We start from the raw sequence: 19,220 nt of genomic DNA, 5'->3' as shown, positions 1-19,220 counted from the left end.
AGGAAAATGGTATGTGGATATCATCAATATGCATTGTATACATGTATGAGATTCACAAAGAATAAATAAAAATGTTATTTAAAAACTATATTTGAGATCCTGTCTCAAGATAAACCACTAGTACTACTACTACTACTGCTACTACTATTGCTACTACTGCTACAACTACTACTACTACAACTACTACTAATAATAATAGTAATATATGTGAATACTCATCACCAATACTTAATCAAAATCTGTAAATCAGCGTGGCAAAGCCAGAGTGAACACACATAGATGTGTATTTACCAAATCATCTTTACTAGTGACCCAAAAGCAGAAGTAAGGCAAAAGTCCGACCGCAGAGAAAGAATCAAATAAGCGGCAAGGGTTAAGATGACACTGTGTAAGATTCACGCTTTGAAGAATCAAGTGCTTGGCACGCGCTCGTAATTCCGCCACTCTGGGGGCTGGGGCAGGAAGATTATCGGGATTATCACGAGTAACGGGAATTAAACCTGGTCCTCTGCAAATGCAGGCAGTATTTTTCACCAGCGAGGCCTCTCTCCAGGCCCATGTTCTGCATATTTTCAATTCGTCTTTTGAAGTCATCTAAGGCCCTTGACAATTTCTATTTTCTCACAACGATTCTACAACCTGTTGACAAAAACGTTAAAACTCCAGGGGTCTCTCCGAGTTACTTCAGTGTAAACGTATTCTACGTTTCCCATGGTGACAGATGGGAAACACATCTGCATTGTATTTACATGTGTGCTCATTCTAGACAAAGGGAATGACCTTCTCAGAGCAGCAGCGGTGGTGAGTGGGGCCTGCCTGTGTGCTATGTACACAGGAAACACAGAACCTTCCCATGACCTAAAGAGACTCCGCAAAATGGCCGCAGATGGTTTATGCTGTAAAATTGGAAAAAAAAAAATCAGACCAAGTCCTGTGAAAAATATCTAAGTTTGGAAAGAACATTAAGGAGAGAAAGCAGATAAATAAATAAGAGGTTGCCAGTCAGTTCCGAGTGAAAGTTTCGCTCCCTGAGTCTGCCTGCCTCTGTGAGATTGCAGCATGCAGACGCCCTAACTGAAAGGAGTGGGCGAACCAACATGAGCTCAAGGTCCTGAGGTTTATTATCTCACTGTCACACACTGGGGAGATTAATGGGGACTCTTCCATAAATGTTTTCATGTACCAAAGTAGTGACTTGTCACCAGACCTTTGTATAAAGAAGCCAGGCAATGTGCCCAGGAGGAGCCTGATCAGTGACCAGTGCTGGAGGCATCCTGTTCACCGCTTTCAGGAGACCTTGCTGCTTCTAGCTGTCGGTTTGACATAGCCCAGAGTTCAATGTAGGGGAATTGCCACCAACAGCTTGCTCTGTGGAATATTTTCTTGATTGCTAACTGATCCAGGAGAGCCCAGCCCATTGTGGGGTGGCACTATTCCTAGGCAGGGTGTCCTGGGCCATGTAAGAACGCTCACTGAGCAAAGAGTTGGGAGTAGGTCAGTAGGCAGTATTCCTCAACTCCAGGTCCTCCGTTGACTTTACTTGCTGGTGGACTTAACCTGTAAGATGGCATAACCTTTCCTTCAGCAATTTGCTTTTGGTCAGAACGCTTCATCCCAGCAACAGAAAGCAAACAAGCAATACTTACCCTCAAAGGTGTTTCCATTTTCTTTTTGCTACATATAAGGCGGGATACTCTGTAAACAGAGAACACCACAGCCTCCGAACCAAGCTGGGAAACCGCTTCCTGGCAGACCCACGAGCACTGGGACAGTCATGAGTTCCAAAGTTTGGGTGCAGCTACCTCGAGTGCACCAGCAACCTCCGCTACAAGGAGGCACAAACAGGGAGGATCACTGGGGCTTGCTGGCTTCCAGCCTGGCCTCAGAAGCACCAACCCCTGGTTCCAGAAGAGAGCCTGCCTCACAAGGAAAAGTGGACTGTAATCGGGATGACACCTGCCTCTCCTGGGGTCTGCACTGGCACAGAAGCACATCCTTAAATGCAGTCACACACACACACACACACACACACACACACACACACACACACACACACACACACACACGGCCTATAGGCCATGAAGCAAAATCTTCAAGACCGCCAGTTATGCATGAGGCCCAGAAACCTGGACAACCCCTTTCGCTGCATCATATTCGTGCTTGATGTGTGAATGTATAATAACACCAAGGGCAAAGGAAACAATTGTTCTTTTGTTCTGTTTAGAGTCAGGGTCTCACTATGTTTGTTTATAAGGCTACTGTAGCACTTGCAACATAGCCTAGTCTGGTCCTGAGGCTACTGTAGCACTTGCAACATAGCCTAGTCTGGTCCTGAGATCACAGTCTCCTGCCTCGGCCTCCTGAGCGCTCAGATTATAGACATTTGCCACTCTGCCGTGTTCTATTTTTAAACAAACAATTTAAAGTAAATATCTATCTATATATGTATCTATCTACCATCTATTCTATATATATGTTTACACATGTATATACACACATATATATGTTTACATGGGTATATACACATATATTTACATATGTATATATGCATATATTTACATATGCATATATATATATATATAAACACATATGTATACAAAAAAGTTTTTTTTAACTTTCTTGTTTGCTTACTTATTCTTGATTTTCGCCACAGTATTCACTACAGAGCCTTGCTGACCTGGCGCTTGCTGTATTTTACAGGTAAAGAGAATGCAAGGCATAGAAGACCCAAGTTACTTAGGGACGTGACAGCTAAGTTACTGACAGAGCTGGAGTTGAGCACAAGCCCACCCTCTCCAGCACCAGGCGCTTAGACAGTTTGCTTTACTCCTGACAGGAGAGGGGCTGGCATTAGACTGGGGCTGAGAGTGATTAAGCATTCTCCAAGTGAACAATTGGAACGTTCTCCCTAACAGTATAAAAACACAACAGCACAGTGCAGAGGGCAGAGGGGGAGTGAGACGTGACCAATAAACAACTTAACCAACACGCACACTTTTGTATTATGTCTTGAAATTTCATGGAGATGTTTTGAGTGATTGAAGACATAACCTCTTAATGTCTGTCTTCCCTTTGATGCTAAATATGGGTATGGAAGCAAAGAGATAATTTTTTCCTGTGTCATCAGTTACCAATAAAATAAACAAGACCCAACAACAAACAAGCAAGCCAACAATGAATGGGATTTCAAACAGAAGATTTTAGGAAGCAGTGGTAAGGGGCCACTGTGAGAGAGCTGGCCAGCACTGACCCTGGCCACAAGACTCACAGACTGTGTGTATGTGGTCACAAGCATAGCTGAGCCTGAGGACATCTGCATAACTCAACTAGGAAAGCTATGTTACCACTATTTAAAACCCTGGTACAAACAGGTTCAAAGGTCATGAGCAAGATGCACAGGACATTTCAGAGTCCAAAGAGCCAGCTAGTCCACTTGATTCCATGAAATGAAAGGTTTCACTCTGAAGGCCTGGCTGATTATGTTCTCTGTCTTAGCTTTTGTTTCAGGAAAGAGAGCAAGAGGCATGGAGGAGGTCTCCCTGGGTTGTGTTTCATAACACCTGAGGGACACAAAGTCCTTTCTCTAGGCTGTGGTGTGTATTCCCCTGAGCCAGTGCATAAACACACAACACTGGCAGCCTTCCAGGGAAAATAAAAATTATCACGCCAGAAGAAATTTGATGTTCCAGAGCCTCCAAAGCCACAGAGATGAAAACACTACCTATTGTGTGTTCTGTAGTGTGAGTTCTAGGCAACATGAAAGGCAGGAAACCAAGGTAGAATGCTCTTGTGAGTGGAACATAAATTGACTATAAAGTATCTGACTGCTTACTCTAAGTGTGCATTTTCTGCCAACTGTAAACATGATTATGATTAAGCCACACAGTTCTCTTCAACCGGATAGAGACACAGACAGGTTACCAGCTGAGGATTGCTTCCAGGCCCGGGACTATCAGGAGTGAGCGATCTGACCTTTGTGGATTTAGGCTTCCTAGATTTGACTGTGATGTGGGATGGATAATTGCTGAAGGACCTTTAATCTGTAAATCTATTTATCTCATTGATGACTTTAACTTTTCTCTCTCTCCGCTGTGATAAAACACCCGAGCAAAGTAAGCAAAGGAAGGAAGTAGCTTTGATTTACAGATCGGGGGCTCTGGGAGCTGGGAGGGACCTCAGCCAACCACTCCTGTATGCAGAGAGAGAGAGAGAGAGAGAGAGAGAGAGAGAGAGACAGACAGAGACAGAGAGAGACAGAGAGAGAGACAGAGACAGAGAGAGAGAGAGAGAGAGAGAGAGAGAGAGACAGACAGACACAGAGGGCACCCAAGACCCCAGCCCATGCAATAGTGGAATTCACATTTAGGGTAGGACTTCTCAGTTAATTCCAACTAGAAATACCCTTAGTGGTATGCCTAGAATTTGTCTCCTGGGTAATTCTAGATACTGCCAAGTTGGCAATCAGTATCAACTATCCAGTGATATAAATCAGGGTTAGAAGATGAGCTTTTATAAACACACAGTTAATGCTTTAATGATAATAATGGCCAGCATCCATTGGACCAGGAACTTTTCCCACAATACTTTGGAATTTATATGTACAACTAGGTTAAATTTCCCCAGTAGTTCCATGAAATAAGAATGAGTCTCATTCTAATTTTAAAGTTGAGATGACATTAAATTTAATTTAATTTAAAAGAAAAATATTTTTAAGCTAGTGGCCAAACTTCATAGCTAGCTGGGGTTCAAATGCAGGCACTCTATCTCATAGTGCACACATATAAGAATTCTTCAATCCAGCTACTGCAGATTTCAATAGTCATCGTGATCCAGAGAGGACCCAGCCCTGACCATCATAACTATTGCTTGTATGCAGCATAGCCTACCATTCCAGCCAAGCTCTGGCTGAGGCAGAAAGAAATTTTGAAGTAGGTCAATTATTCTGAGGCTTCAGAGCTGCTCTCGTGTGCATAGGCATGTGAGTTTACAAGTGCATGTGCACACGTGTATGTGCAAGGCTGACATTAGTGCATGTGCACACATGTATGTGCAAGGCTGACATGAACACTGAGTGTATTACTTGACCACACTCCAACTTATATAATGACGTATGTGCTCTCCTCTTGCTGAACCCAGAACTTGTCATCTTGACTAATCTGCTTAGCCTGCTTGCTTTGAGATGTGCCGAGACTACAGGCAGGTTGTCCAAACCACATGGTTTTTACATGGGAGCTAGGAACCAAACTCTGGTCATCATGGTTGCTTGGCAAGTGATTTACACACTGAGCTGTCTCCCCAGCTCAGAAAAGGATTTTTTAAAAAATAAACAACAGTACTTGTAGAACCTATGACTTCTCCTCCCCTCTGATTTTGACAACGTCAGCAATAGGGAAGGAGGTGGTGAACAGTTACCCTGTTCAATACTGCATGCCTGCCACAGGCCCTAAATTGTTCCTCATAGGGAAGTCATCACTCCCATTTTACAGATAAGAATACAAAGCCACACGCAGACATTCAGCCGTGAAAGTGTACAATTCCACCCAGCCTTGTTGGTGAAGACAATGCCTCTACTCTCCAGGACTTCCCACTGATAAAAACCAGGTTCTCTGGTCTGTAGCTTCACTCTCAGCAGCTGAGGGCCCTGACCCTGACGCGTATCAGCTGTGGTAGAAAGAAGATCAGTAATGAGCCTCATTGCTGGAAAATGGGCTACACAAACCCCACTAACGAAGTACGCAACAACAGCGACCTCAAACCTACCATTCCAAACCGTCTTCCCTGGTCTCTTTTGGAAGTTTTGTTTAAAGGGCTCTAATGAAGACATGTTTTCCTTCCCCACCCCCGCCTTGGAGAAGCTGAGCAAGGAAGCCAGTGACTAACAGGGGAAAACAAGCTTTGGTTAGATCTGTGCTGTGTGGGAGCCCATGTCACCCTTAGACAGCATTGTCCCCTCATCATTTCACCCTTAGACAGCATTGTCCCCTCACCATTTCACCCTTAGACAGCATTGTCCCCTCACCATTTCACCCTTAGACAGCATTGTCCCCTCACCATTTCACCCTTAGACAGCATTGTCCCCTCACCATGTCACCCTTAGACAGCACTGTCCCCTCGTTCTTGGTGGAACTGTGCCTAGGATGTGGCAGCAGCTGCTATGACTGGTTTGGGTTTTTAAAGATTTCATTTTTCACTATGTGTATATGTGCATGCCTGTTGGGGGAAAGCTGCACATGGGAGTGCTGGTGTCCACTGAAGCCAGAGGCCTCGGATCCCTCCAGAGCAGGAGTTACAGGAGGCTGCGAGCCACCCGGTGTGGGTGGAAGAACTGAGCTTGGATCCCCTGGAAGAGCAGACTCACATGCAAAACCTGAGCTGCCTCTCCAGCCCCTGTGGTTTTTTTATGTTATACATACACAATACCACCTGCCTCACAAATGCAAACTCACCTTTCTCTGTCTCTGTCTCTCTCTCTCTGTCTCTCTCTCTCTCTCTCTCACACACATACACACACACACACACACACACACACACACACACACACACACACACAATATTAACTATAGTTCTCATCTCTACTTCAGTGTACATGTCCACTGGTTGGTATCTTTTTCCACACAAGGAACTGTGACTCCAGGGCGCTGTCACTGTCTCTCCCCAGACCCTAGGCTCCTTTCTAGCAGGACAGGAAGAGAATGACTGAATGACTGGGTTCGTGCTGCCATCTGGTGGCAATGACTCAGATATACAGACCACACATTCTGAGCGTTCTAAATTACCAAGTAAAAACAGGATTCAGCACAGGTACATAACTCCCGAATTCAGACATAGAAGCAGAAATATGATAAGATAAAAGTCAGCCTAGGCTTCACAGTGAGCCAACCAATCAATAAGAAGTTCATTACTTTAAGTGATGTCAAGTAGGTATGAGGCTGGGTGTGGTGGCTCATGCCTGTATCCTAGCCCTTGGCTGGTGGGTGCAGGAGCATCAGTGGGGGCCAGAGGTCATCTTCAGTTACATAGTGGATTTAAGGTCACCCTAGGCTACATGAGACCCTGTCCCAGTAAACAAACAGAAATGTAGGAGGGAGAGGAGGAGGGTGGGAGAGAGGGAGGAGGTGACCAAGTGGTTAGAGTTTGGTTCCAGCCTGAATTTGACATGCTTTGGTTCACATGGTTTTTTTCTCTGCATCCAGGAAGGAAGTGGGGTTTCCAACGCTCAGGCCCGAGCATCGTATAAAATGTGTAATGGCCGCTCTCTGCCTCCCAGGATCACTCCGGAGTTGACAGTGGAAAGGCACACTGCAGTGGTGCGCCATGCACAAAAATGCCTCCTCTCGTGCTTACCTGCCAGCAGGTTCTTCAGGTGTGTTTCCTAGAAAGCCATTCACATCATCCTAGAGGGATCGCACAGTTCTCCTTTATGTGTAAGCTCCTCTCGAAGCAAAGCTTCTACCCCACACAGAGGCTCAGGGCACAGTAAATCCTCTGCAGAGAAAACCCGAGGTTCTCAACGATATAGAATTTGTTTGGAGATTTAGTTAACTCTTCTCCTCTCTCCCTCTCCTCTTCTTCTTCTCCTCCTCCTCCTCCCTTTCTGTCTCTGTCTCTCTCTCTCCCTTCTTTCTATGGCACTGTTAAGACTCCAGCTGAAGGAGAAGGCTCCAGCTAGCCCAGCGTTCTGCCACTAAACTACATGGTGGTCTCTCGTCTTCCCACCCATATTGCCAGCACACTCCCTGCTCAACTATCTGTGTCCTTTCTAAACTTTAAAACTCAAAAAAGTTTCAAGGGCCAGAGGATCAAGACCTGCACTGCAAGACAGTAGCTTCTCTATATGACAGGAAACTATATGCACGAAACACCAACAACATGGCTGCTTAAACAAGACCTGCATTATGGCAGCACCTGTTGGCATGCCAACGCAGATGCAGAAAAGGTCACAAGGCCTTAGATGGACCTGCCTCTAGATTCTTCTAGACGGCTGCTTAGAGGAGGTGAGCCAGTCTTGTCCAGTGACAAGCTCCTGATAGGTTACCCAGGCCGGAGTGGTCAGCCATACACACATACACACACACACACACACACACACACACACACACACACACACACAAAGAGAGAGAGAGAGAGAGGCAACACTAAGAGGACTCAGAGGTGTGTATGCAGATGAGAGGGAAGGGTAGAGAGGAAACAAATACAGGACCCACACATGAAATACTCAAACAAAAGCAAATTAAAATTTAGTGTAAAAGTTTATGTACACACAGAAGTCATTCTCCACCCATCGGCCTCTGCTCTCAGCATCCCATGTGGGCAGCCTTATTTTTTAGTGTTCAGAAAAATGAGAGATGAGAGATCATCACTTTATTTAATAGTTGGCAAATCTCAACTAACCCATATCCACCTAGGGTCAGAGAGAGAAGGAACCAGTTTCAGAAACGGGTTCAGTCTCCCTGGCTCTGTTCTTGGTAATTAAATATACTCTTTGTCCCTAACTGTTACATCAGCCTGCTTTAAGGTGCACACGTGTACAAGCATGCACGCACACACACACACACACACACACACACACACACACACACACACACACATTCAGCTTATAGAACAGACACCAGCATGAGGCATAATGGAACTGTGGTGGCTAGACTAATAAATGTTCCTTGTAGTAATAATGAAATATCCATGAAATGAAATCTCCAAAATAAAAAGAAAGAAGAAAAAAATCCAAAACTGTAGCATAAGGTGACCTCACTTGTTGAAGCCAAGTGTGAAGGGAAATGATTTGAACATGGACTTGTCATTCTCTAAACTGTCCATGAGTCTTTAGGAAATATTCTACAACTCTATTTTTTATGTCTTTGGCTTTTCCATAATAAAAAAGAAAACGCGAATTTTTACAGTAAACCAAGCAGTAGCCATACCTACGGGTCTACGCCCACCTCTCCAGTCTCATCCATCCCAGCACTTTGCTAATCCGAGCTCAGGCTGTGGCTACATTTGTCTTCTCTGAGCACAGTAAGTTCTTTGTCCAGAGACAAGGGGAGAGGATCAGTATCTGAGGGTAGTGTGGCAGGAAGTTTCCCCAAATGTATGAAAGCATCAGACATGAAAGGACGCTGTTGTTTTCTGTGTCTGTTTTCTACTCAGTGCAGCACGCCCACCTTGGTCCATGGCGATCTGATGCCCCAAAGTCAATCTAAATTCACAGCTGACCCCCTGTGGTTGGGCACTTCAACTGAGAAAACCTCAGACACACCGTGAATGATGCCCTCCTGTGTGGGTGACCCTAGACACCAGCAGTAGCAAGGCTGCAGCAGGATTGATGGAGGGCAAGGCCAGCAGAGAGTCTCGGTGGTTACCCAAATGCACTATGTTCTCAAATAGTTTTACTGCAAGACAAATAGAAACAGACATACAGACATGGTGACTAGATGTAACAAAACGATGGCTTGCAGAGAGAACCATCTGAGAAATTTGCAGATGGGGGTGAAAGAACAGAGAAAACTGCAAGCCAGGGTGTTTTATGTCCTCAGGTGTTCCTACATAGGGACACACACACACAGACACACAAACATATATATACACTTACACAGACACACAGTCACAGACATACAAACACACACACACACACGTGTGTGCACACACATACATATGCACACACACACAGATACACACACACATGTGTGCACACACATACACATGCACACACACATAGATACACACATACAGATGCGCACACAGATACACGCCAATACACACAAACGCAGACACACAGATACACACAGAGACACACACAGACAGACATGCACACACGGCCCACTGTAGAAGTGTGGCCTTAAGCAGGACAAGACAAAGGACACATTGCACATGTACTGCTGAGTGCTGAGTCATGAAGATGTTTGTAAGGCTTTGTCCCCGTTCTCCTCACCTTGGCAAGAATCGACGGTCCCTAGACCCCAGAATAGCTCCACATGTGACTCCCAGCTGACTGGGACGCAGACCGCACCTGGCATGGTGAGCATGGAGCATTCCCAAAAAAGTGATGACCCAGAATCCATCGTCCTGCCAGAATCAGGTCAGAGGAACTTAAGGGGAGAAATCTGCCGCCTGAAACATCTTTATGGTATGAGAAGTACCTTTGTATGGTAGCTTGAATTGTATACAGCATTGAAAGGCATTGTCGTCCATGGTTAAGAATCAGATGAGTGTTGGGCTTGGAGCTCAGTGGGAAAGCGCTTGCCTAGTGTGTAGTGAGGCTCTCAGCATCCCTCCAAAATGTCCCAACATAAACCTCTGTCTGTCTCTCTGACACTATGCTAATCAGAGAGTGAGTTATTCTGAGCCTATGCCTGGGAGATCAGTGAGTGAAGTCTCTTAGCCAACAGAGAAGCAAACATAAGTCTATCAAGTGGCGTGGCCCAGCCCACATCTCAGACTGAAGCGTGTGGCCCAGGAGTCGATTTTACTGCGATGTTCACCTGTTATTTTTTTAATTTAGTACTGTTGCCCAGGGATGTGCTGATAAAATGCCTCAATTCAAAACTGAATTCTATCCTAGCAAAATGTTTGTTTCCCAGAGTAGTCTGAATGTAACCTCCAAATAAATAATAAAGAGCTAATTTTATTGTAAGGAGTTGATCTGGAATGAAGAATACAAAATGGCTTTATTCACCCTGTTTCTGTAAGAGTCAAGCAGCAGGGAATGACTTTTTGAAATGTATTTGTTTTGTATTTGTGGCGGTGTTTTGTCTGTGTTTGTGTACATGAGCACATCTGGTGCCTGTGGAGGCCCGAGGAGGGCATTAGACGCCCTAAAACTGGAGTTACAGATGGTTGGAAGCTTCTAAGGCGCTGGGAATTGAACCTGGTTCCTCTGGCAGAGCATCCAGCCCTCCTAACCCCTGAGCTATCTCCCCATCCCCATTCTGTTTTTCTCGACTCACAGATCACCATAGCTCTACTCTTCTATGAAGACATGCTGTTACAGAACTGAACAGGCCTCACGTTAAAAAACCCATGGTTGGCTAACATCTACTTACCATTGAGTGCATACCATGAATGTCCTTTGAGGTCTGGGTTACCTCATTCAGGATGGTATTTTCTAGTTCCATCCATTTGCCTGAAAATTTTATGATGTCCTTGTTCTTAACGGCTGATAGTATTCCATGATACAACTCACAGACTGGAGGAAGCTTAACAAGAAGAGAAGCCCAAGTGTGGGTACCTGAAACCCACTTAGAACGGGAGCAAAATAATCATGGGAGGCAGAGTGAAGGAGGAAACTGGGTGGGAGAGGGGAAGGGAAAAGGTGGGGGCAGGGTCAGGTATGGGGAGAGACAGGAGGGATGTCCAGAGGGCCAGGAGAATGGATGGAATTATGCAGCAGTGGGGGCGAGGGGGCAGGGAAAACCTCTAGAAAGTCCCAGAGACCTGGGATATGAGAGGCTACCAGGACTCAATGGGGATGACCTTACCCGAAATGCCCAACAGTGGGAAGATGGAACCTGAAGAGACCACCTCCAGTAGATAGACAGGGCAGAGCCCCCAGTTGAGGCAGGGGGGCTTACCAACCCATTTTCAAAATTTTTAACTCAGAATTGTTCCTGTCTAAAGGAAATGCAGGGTCAAAAATGGAACAGAGACTGAAAGAAAGGCCGCTCAGCGACTGGCCTAATTTGGGATCCATTCCATGCATGCAGACCAAATCCTGACACTATTCCTGAGGCCATATTGTGCGTGCAGACAGGAGCCTGGCATCGCTGTCCTTGAAGAGGCTCTATCAGCAACTGACTGAGACAAATGCAAATACTTATTGCTAACCATTGAGGTCAGGGGCAATGTGGAAGACTTGGAGGAAGGACTGAAGGAGCTGAAGGGGATCAAAACCCCTTATGAAAAACAACAGTGTCAACTAACTGGACCCCTCAGAGCTCCCAGAGGCTAAGCCAAAAACCAAGGAGCATACATGGTTTAGTTCATGGCCAGCCCCTGGCACATGTGTAGCAGAGGACTGCCTTTTCTGGCCTCTGTGGGAGAAGATGTGCTTAAGTGGAAATTTGATGCCCCAGGGAAGAGGGATGCTGGTGGGGATGAGGTGGGGTGGGTAGACAGGTCGGAGAGCACCTTCTCAGAGGCGGGACGGGGAGGGAGATGGGTGAAGAACTCAGAGAGGGGGACCAGGAAGGGGGGCAACTTTTGGAATGTAACTAAATAATATAATAATAATAATAATAATAATAATAATAATAATAATACGAACCCATGATTATGCACCCCCCACGTGGTTGGTTTCAAACCATGATAGAAGGTTGGTGAAGAGCAGGGTTGTAGTCCCGGGGGTAGAGCGAATACCCAGCATGCCCTTGGTTAGATTTCCTGTACTGCACAATAAGAGCAGGAAGAAAGGGGGAAAGAAAAAGAGTTGTGTAGGGAGCGCTAGTTTAAATTGTGTGCAGGTCTACAGAACTTCCAGCAGGTGGCAGTGTTTACAAATATTATGATGCCACAAAGTCACCACAGCTAATTTCCAAATAGAGGTGTCCAAGAAGGGGATTTGGTTCTCGGTTGAGCCCAGAGCCATCCCTCAGATGCGCCCTTCACTGCCACCAAACAAGAGCCTTTAAGCTTTGGCTAAAGCTGCCTTTCCGGCTACTGTACCATTGTCTTTGGAATGTGCTGTGTCACCATTTGCAGATAATTTTTTCCTGTGGGGCTGCCCTACAAATCACAGATCAAGAATACTGGCTTTAGTAAGTGACAATGAGTTTGATTAACCTTATTTGAGAAATTTTATGTAAGATCTTTGAACTATGTTTTAAGTTCTGGTCTGCCTCCCTTCTCCCATACAGGGTTCCCTGTAGCCCAGGCTGGTCTCAGACTCACTACGTAGCCAAGGATGGCATGGAGCTTCAACTTCTGATCCTCCTGCCTCCACTTCTCCAAGGCTGGAGTTGAAGGTGTATCCACCATTCTTGGTTTAATGCGGTGCTAGGACAAGAACCCAAGATTTGGTACATTAGAGGTGGACACTCTACCAACTGAGCTATGATGCACTCCACGCCTCAAATACTGTTTCTTTCCCGATATTTGTACATGGTAAGTTTCAGAGCACTGTTTGCCTAGTGTTAGCTAGATCAACAGTGTTTTGGGCATGCATAAACACAGGACTAGCTTCTATTGACATGCACACAAGTGACCACAATGCTCATGGTGGACCTGTTACCTAGCAACAAATGAGTACCCATCACACTTCTTAAAAGATAAGGCCTCATGCAAACCATTTAACCATATCCTTACCTCGGCTGAACAGTAGGAAATCATCTGAGTTCATGGCTCCCATTCTCACCTCCATACCATAACCTTGGCCTCCCCATTTAATCTTCCTGTTTTCAAGCCCTCACAGGACCAAGAGCCTCCCCTCTCATTGATGCCAGACAAGGCCACCCTCTGCTACATATGCAGCCGGATCCATGGGTCCCTCCATGTGTACTCTGGTTGATGGTTTAGTTCCTGGGAGCTCTGGGGGTCAGGGGTCTGGCTGGTTATATTGTTGTTTTTTCTATGGGGTTGCAAACCTCTTCAGCTCCTTCAGTCCTTCCCCTAATTCCTCCACTGGGGTCCCCGTGCTCAGTCCAGGAGGCTGGCTTTGCAAGCATCTGCATCTGTATCCATAAGGCTCTGGCAGAGCCTCTCAGGAGACAGCTATTGTACAAAGTAGTCACTGAGATTGGTCCTCTCCTGTCTTCATCTTCCCATCTTCCCAGTGCATCTCAGAACTCCTGAAAAAGATATTTTCAGAATTAGATTCTGTATATGTAAGTCCTGCCCTTATTTCCCTCAATTATAGAGCTGTTTTGGTATTTATTTGTTCCCTGATTTGGGAATCCTGGGGATTAAACCCAGGGCCTCTGCAAACTAAGCATCAACTCTACCACAGAGCTACACTCACAGACTACATTCAGATCCTATATACTCAGAGTCATCCGAGGTCCTTGGAGCATCTTTAAAGTATTATCTATCGCTTATGTTCAGCCACTTTAGAATTCCTGTGCCTTTTAAAACAGAACTCCTTCCAAAGACGGGTATAACAGTTATATCTGTTACACCTCCCTCCCACCCCCCACCCCCTACCCCCAGGGTTTCATGTGCCTGAGCTGGCTTTGACCTCACTCTGCAGCCATGGACAATCTTGCACCACTGATCCTCCTGACTCTCCTTCTTAAATAGGTGCTGGGATTACAGCTATGTAACAGCAGATCAGTTTATGAATCAAACCCAGGGCTTCCAACATGCGGAGCAAGCTTGTTACCACCTGAGCTACAGCTCAACCCCATTTTTGCTACTCTTTTTGAAAGCTAGTGTGACGTATTTAGTGTGTTGATACATGGTTGCAAGTATGCAGATCACGGGTGTAGGATACCACAGAGTCTCACACAGCAAACATCGTCTACAGATAAAACTCATCTCCAGAGAATGAGCCTTGCTGGACAGCCCGTTGTGACCAACTTTCATCAGAACGCCCGCCATCCTGGCTTCTTACAGCAGCCATCCACATGTACTTTAAAAATGGTTACTCAGAGTGTAACTATTAGTTACTTTTCTACTACGTGATGAAACATCAGGACCAAGACAGCTGATGGAAGGAAGGATGTATCCATCCTCATCACAGTGGGAGGGATCATAGCAGGCAGCAGGCAGCAGGCAGCAGGCAGCAGGCACAGCACTGAAAGCAACATCTGAACAGGAAGCAGAGTGAGCGAACTCACATTAGCCAGAGTCTTAAGGTATAAATAACATCAATTAATGAGGTGCTCATTCTTATCATTTGCCTCCAATAAGCCATTCCTCTTCCTCCTTTCCTGTGTGTGCATCATGTTAGTAAACCCCAGTTCTCCTCTAAGGAAAGGTTCAGTAACTCTCCCCCATTCACAAACAAACCTTAATCGTGAAAATGGCAATGGAACAAATGACATGAATGACATGAGGGAAATGAAACTCTGACCTAACCTGTCCAGCACCATCTTCTTCCTCAGGGTTACTCGGGCACTTTTAAAGGATGCTAACAGGCTGGCTGTGTACAAGCCACATCTGACTGCCCGTGAAAAGGTCTGGGAAATGTTTGAACTTCTGGGGTTCTCCTGGTCTAGTGCGAGGACAGAGAGTAGTGACCCACACCTGTAGCCGCAGCCCGTGGAAGGTGAAACTCAGAATCCGAATCCGAATCACATCCCTGACTACATGGTGAGTTCAAGACCAGACAAGGCTGCAAGAGACCTCATCTAAAACACAACAGAGGGTTTCCCTGGGCCCATATAGCTCTGTGACCACAAAGCCAAGGATGGGATGGATTAATGCAGTATCTACTGGGTATAATCTGCCCCCAGAGAGACCTAAACAATCAGGAGCCTCCAGAAATGTATTCAGATGGGTGAAATGAGGTTCCCTCTGTCCGTCCGCTGATGGCCAGTGTCTGGGAATGGCTGGACTGTGTGTCTAAGAGCTCACACAGCACAATCAGTTATACAGAACTCTCTGCATCTTGAGTGTATGTGCACATGTGTGTGAGAGAGGGCAGGGGAGCCCTGATGACATGGCTGCATTCCCTTTGTTTAAAAAAGGCACACATGTGTAGAAGTCAGGGAGGTGAGCAAGGTCAGTTGCAGTACTTCAGGGGGTATGAACTTAGGCGTGTAAAGATAAGCTACATCCCAGTGTTAGTTGGGAAGGTCCAGGGAATGGTCCTGATCAAAGCCTAAGTCTTTGTCAGTACTTCATATTTAATAAAGCTTGCTATGAATTTGGAAAAAAAGTGATAAGCTACATCTTTCAGGAAATATGGAACACTGGAATACAAGAAGACATTCCTTAGTTTAAGCAAGTATACACACACACATGCACACACTTCCACATACACACTGGCACATGCACACATATACATGCACATGCTTGCACATACATACACATATGGGCACACACTTGCACATGCACACACACATATGCACACACTGGTACATACACACACACATGCACACACTTGCACATGCATACACATACATGCACACACTTGCACATACACACATGCACACACTTGTACATGCACACACACATAGGCACACACGTGCATGCACACACGATCTGCGATCTGTACCTCAAGTCACCCTTGGCTTCCCTGCCTGTGCTCTGCCCTTTTAGCCTGGCTCATGCCCGCCATTCAGGATTCTGTTTGTGTGGGGAGCGGGTGTGGTGGCAGTCCCAAAGGCGCCAGGGACTGCAGCTAAGTCGTATGACTTGCACCTGACTTCCTCATATAAACCACAAACATCTTGAGAGCTGCGCAGGTGTACCAGGATACAGGTGAATCCATTTTGATGGAGATATGCCCCTGCTGCCCTGATTAGCTGAAGCTGCGTACCTGGTGAGGTGGCGTGGCCTGCTGTGCGTGGATGGGAACTGAGAGTATAAAAGAGTGAGAGGCCCGGGTTAGAGGGAGGATTATTATTCGAGAGAGGATTACTATTAGGGGGAAGATATATAAACAAGGGAGAGATATAAACAGGGGAGATATAGAGAAAGAAGAAACAGGACTGAATAAACGTGTGCAGAAGGATCCTGTAGCGGCGTCGTTCTTGCTGGCCAGTTGGGGGCGCGCTCGAGATGTTTGCTTCGTTCCTGTTCATCTCTTTTCCTCTCCTTTCTAATTCAAGTCAATCTCATAGGCAAAAGCTGCTCTGGCTGCCTACACTCTCCCTGTTCACAAGCTCAATTCGATGCCTAAGATAGCCTGGCTCATTAGCATATGGATTCCTGGGACTGTGGACTCAAAGTAACCTGAGCATGGAAACTCTGACTCTTTGTATCTAAACAGTGTCTGGCATCCAAAAATGACAAAAATGAACTCCCTCTGTGCAAGTGTGAATACGCACACACATACACAGGACATGTACATTCAGTGGGTGTGTATTCAGGGAGCTTAGTTAGAAACCCTTGAACTTGGAGCAATCCCACAGTACCCAGTGGTCTTGTTAAGGAGGGGCCAATGCCTATGAATAAATAAAGGAACAGGAAGACACATCCCATATGGCCGAGTACACCGGAGTACTCAAGTGGTTTTCATAAATTCTGAATTTTTATAATGAGTTTTCAGGGCCAGTGAGATGATTCAGCAGATGAAGGCACTTGGCCTTTGTCATGCCTGAACACCTGAACTCTGTCATCAGGACTCACTTGGAGGGAGAGGGCCAGCTCCTGAACGTATCCTCTGCAAACACACATACACATATATACACACATGCTCATACACACACATGCACATACCCCCCACACACAAATACATGAGCATACATATACCTTCACACACAGTAATTTCAACTCTTCATTACTTTTAATTATTATTCTTTAAATAGGCATGTGTGTAAAACTTAAAAACTATGGAGATAATACAATGGAAAGCAGTAACCCCCACCCCCATCCCATCCCACCCTCCACTCCCACCCCAACCCCCCAGCCCCAGTTGCTCAGTTCTCCCCTTCAAGCCATTGTCCCAATTGCAAGGTTTTCCTGGGGAGTGGAGGCATCTTAAACTTTTAATATTTAATATTGTTTAAATTTTATTTAATCTTATATGCATGAGTGTGTGCATGCCCAAGTGTATATATGTGCACCATATACACACAGCTCCTGATGGTCAGAAGAGAAATCGATACCCCTGGAACTGGAACTACAGGTGATCATGAGGGGCCACATGGGTGCTGGGAACTGAACCCAGGACATCTGCAAGAGTTGGAAATGCTCTTAACTGCTGAGCCATCTCCATAGCTCCCCCAAATTTAATATAATACTTAAATTATAATATATAAATTATATTATAATTTAAGTATTATATGTGTACATAAATATACATATATATATATATATATACATATATTCACACACATATACATATATATTCAAGATAAACTATTTGCCTATGACTGAGGTATTATTAGCCCTTGACAACTGCCAAAAGGAAGTTTGCTGGGTGGCCACTGGCATGCTAAGTGTAGAGTATCTATAAGGTTTCCAGGCAGATTTGCCCAGGAGGTGCTGGAAATAGAGACCTCGGGCTTAGGAGAGGGGTCTGGGCAGGAGGTGGAAATCAAGGGTAATAGGTTGTTGATGCCAAAGTTATGGGCAGCAGCCCACACAGCACGGATAGAGGGGGTGAGATGCCGGTTGTACAGTGAATCCTGGCAGATGCTGGAAGAGCTCACACCCAAACCAGGAAGGATAAGGGGGGAGTTTATGGTGATCGATTTCAACATCAAAGTAGGTCCTAATTCTGTACCCTGCTGCTTTCATATAGGAATGCGCCAGAAGGGCAGCCCTCAGGATGCTGGGAAGCAAGGAACAAAAAAGTTTTACTAATAAAGTGAGAGGTGAACATAGGATCCATCAATGGATGCTGAGGATGTGGGAATAGAGAAGCAACTGATGCAGGATTGTTTCTTCAACAACAACAACAACAGCAACAACAACAACAACAGGGCCCCTTATAACCTAGGGTGGCCTCAGATTTGCCATGTAGCTAAGGCTCACCTTGGATGTCTGATCTGTTTGCCTCCTGCCCTGAAGGCTGGGGTTACAAGTGTGCACTACCACGCCTTGTTTATGCAGTGCTGGGCTCACACCTGGGGCGTCATGCAGCTTGTGCTCTGTCCTGTTACTGCCCCTCACCTTGGTGCATTTGTAAGTGTGAATGACTCTGACTCCGCAACTTGGCCTTTCCTCCTCCTGGCTGCTGGGACACTCACCTAGGAGACACCTGTCTCAGGTTGCTCTGATATGCAAATCACCCACCTGAGCTTAACAGGAGTTTGTAATCTTCTGCCAAGTCTATTCAAAAGCACCTACAAAGAGAAGTCAGGAGCTTATTAGGAGGTGCTTCTTAAACCACATTGGGGAGGGGCAGGAGGAGGAGGGGGAGGAGGAGGGGGGAAGGAGGAGGAGGGGGAGGAGGAGGGGGGAGGAGGAGGAGGAGGGGAGGACTGAGAAAGAGAAAAGAGCAGAAGAAGGGGAGGGAAAAGAAAGGAGAAAGGGGGAAGGGGGATAGATTTTATATTTTAAACATTTTTTATGTTTATTTTTACCTAGAAATTATGCTGTGTCCATTGCAAAAAGAAAATGTTCAGTATAAGAAAACTATTTCAGTAAATCTCATACACATAAAACGAGAAATCTGTATAAAG

General features: G+C 45.6%; 2 long non-coding RNA genes across 3 annotated transcripts; both read right to left on the bottom strand.

The window, feature by feature from the left end:
- Positions 1-310: 310 nt before the first annotated feature.
- Gm46979 lies at positions 311-10,608 on the bottom strand. Of its 2 annotated transcripts, none has more exons than XR_001785404.1 (5): positions 9,926-10,608; positions 8,919-9,386; positions 7,345-7,485; positions 1,647-1,825; positions 311-1,557 (listed from the first exon to the last, which is right to left on the bottom strand). It is a non-coding gene; the product is annotated as a predicted gene, 46979 (long non-coding RNA). The 2 variants fall into 2 exon arrangements; XR_001785405.1 differs by having other exon boundaries at positions 9,254-9,386.
- A 1,648-nt stretch (positions 10,609-12,256) lies between these two features.
- Gm38919 lies at positions 12,257-13,601 on the bottom strand. Its single transcript, XR_869567.1, has 3 exons — positions 13,572-13,601; positions 12,880-12,984; positions 12,257-12,377 (listed from the first exon to the last, which is right to left on the bottom strand). It is a non-coding gene; the product is annotated as a predicted gene, 38919 (long non-coding RNA).
- Between the last annotated feature and the right edge of the window lie 5,619 nt (positions 13,602-19,220).

The sequence above is a fragment of the Mus musculus genome, chromosome 6 (genome assembly GCF_000001635.26).
Source record: "Mus musculus strain C57BL/6J chromosome 6, GRCm38.p6 C57BL/6J".
Classification (NCBI taxonomy): domain Eukaryota; kingdom Metazoa; phylum Chordata; class Mammalia; order Rodentia; family Muridae; genus Mus; species Mus musculus.
Note: the sequence above shows the minus strand (reverse complement) of the source record. Positions and strands in the feature narration are given on the sequence as shown.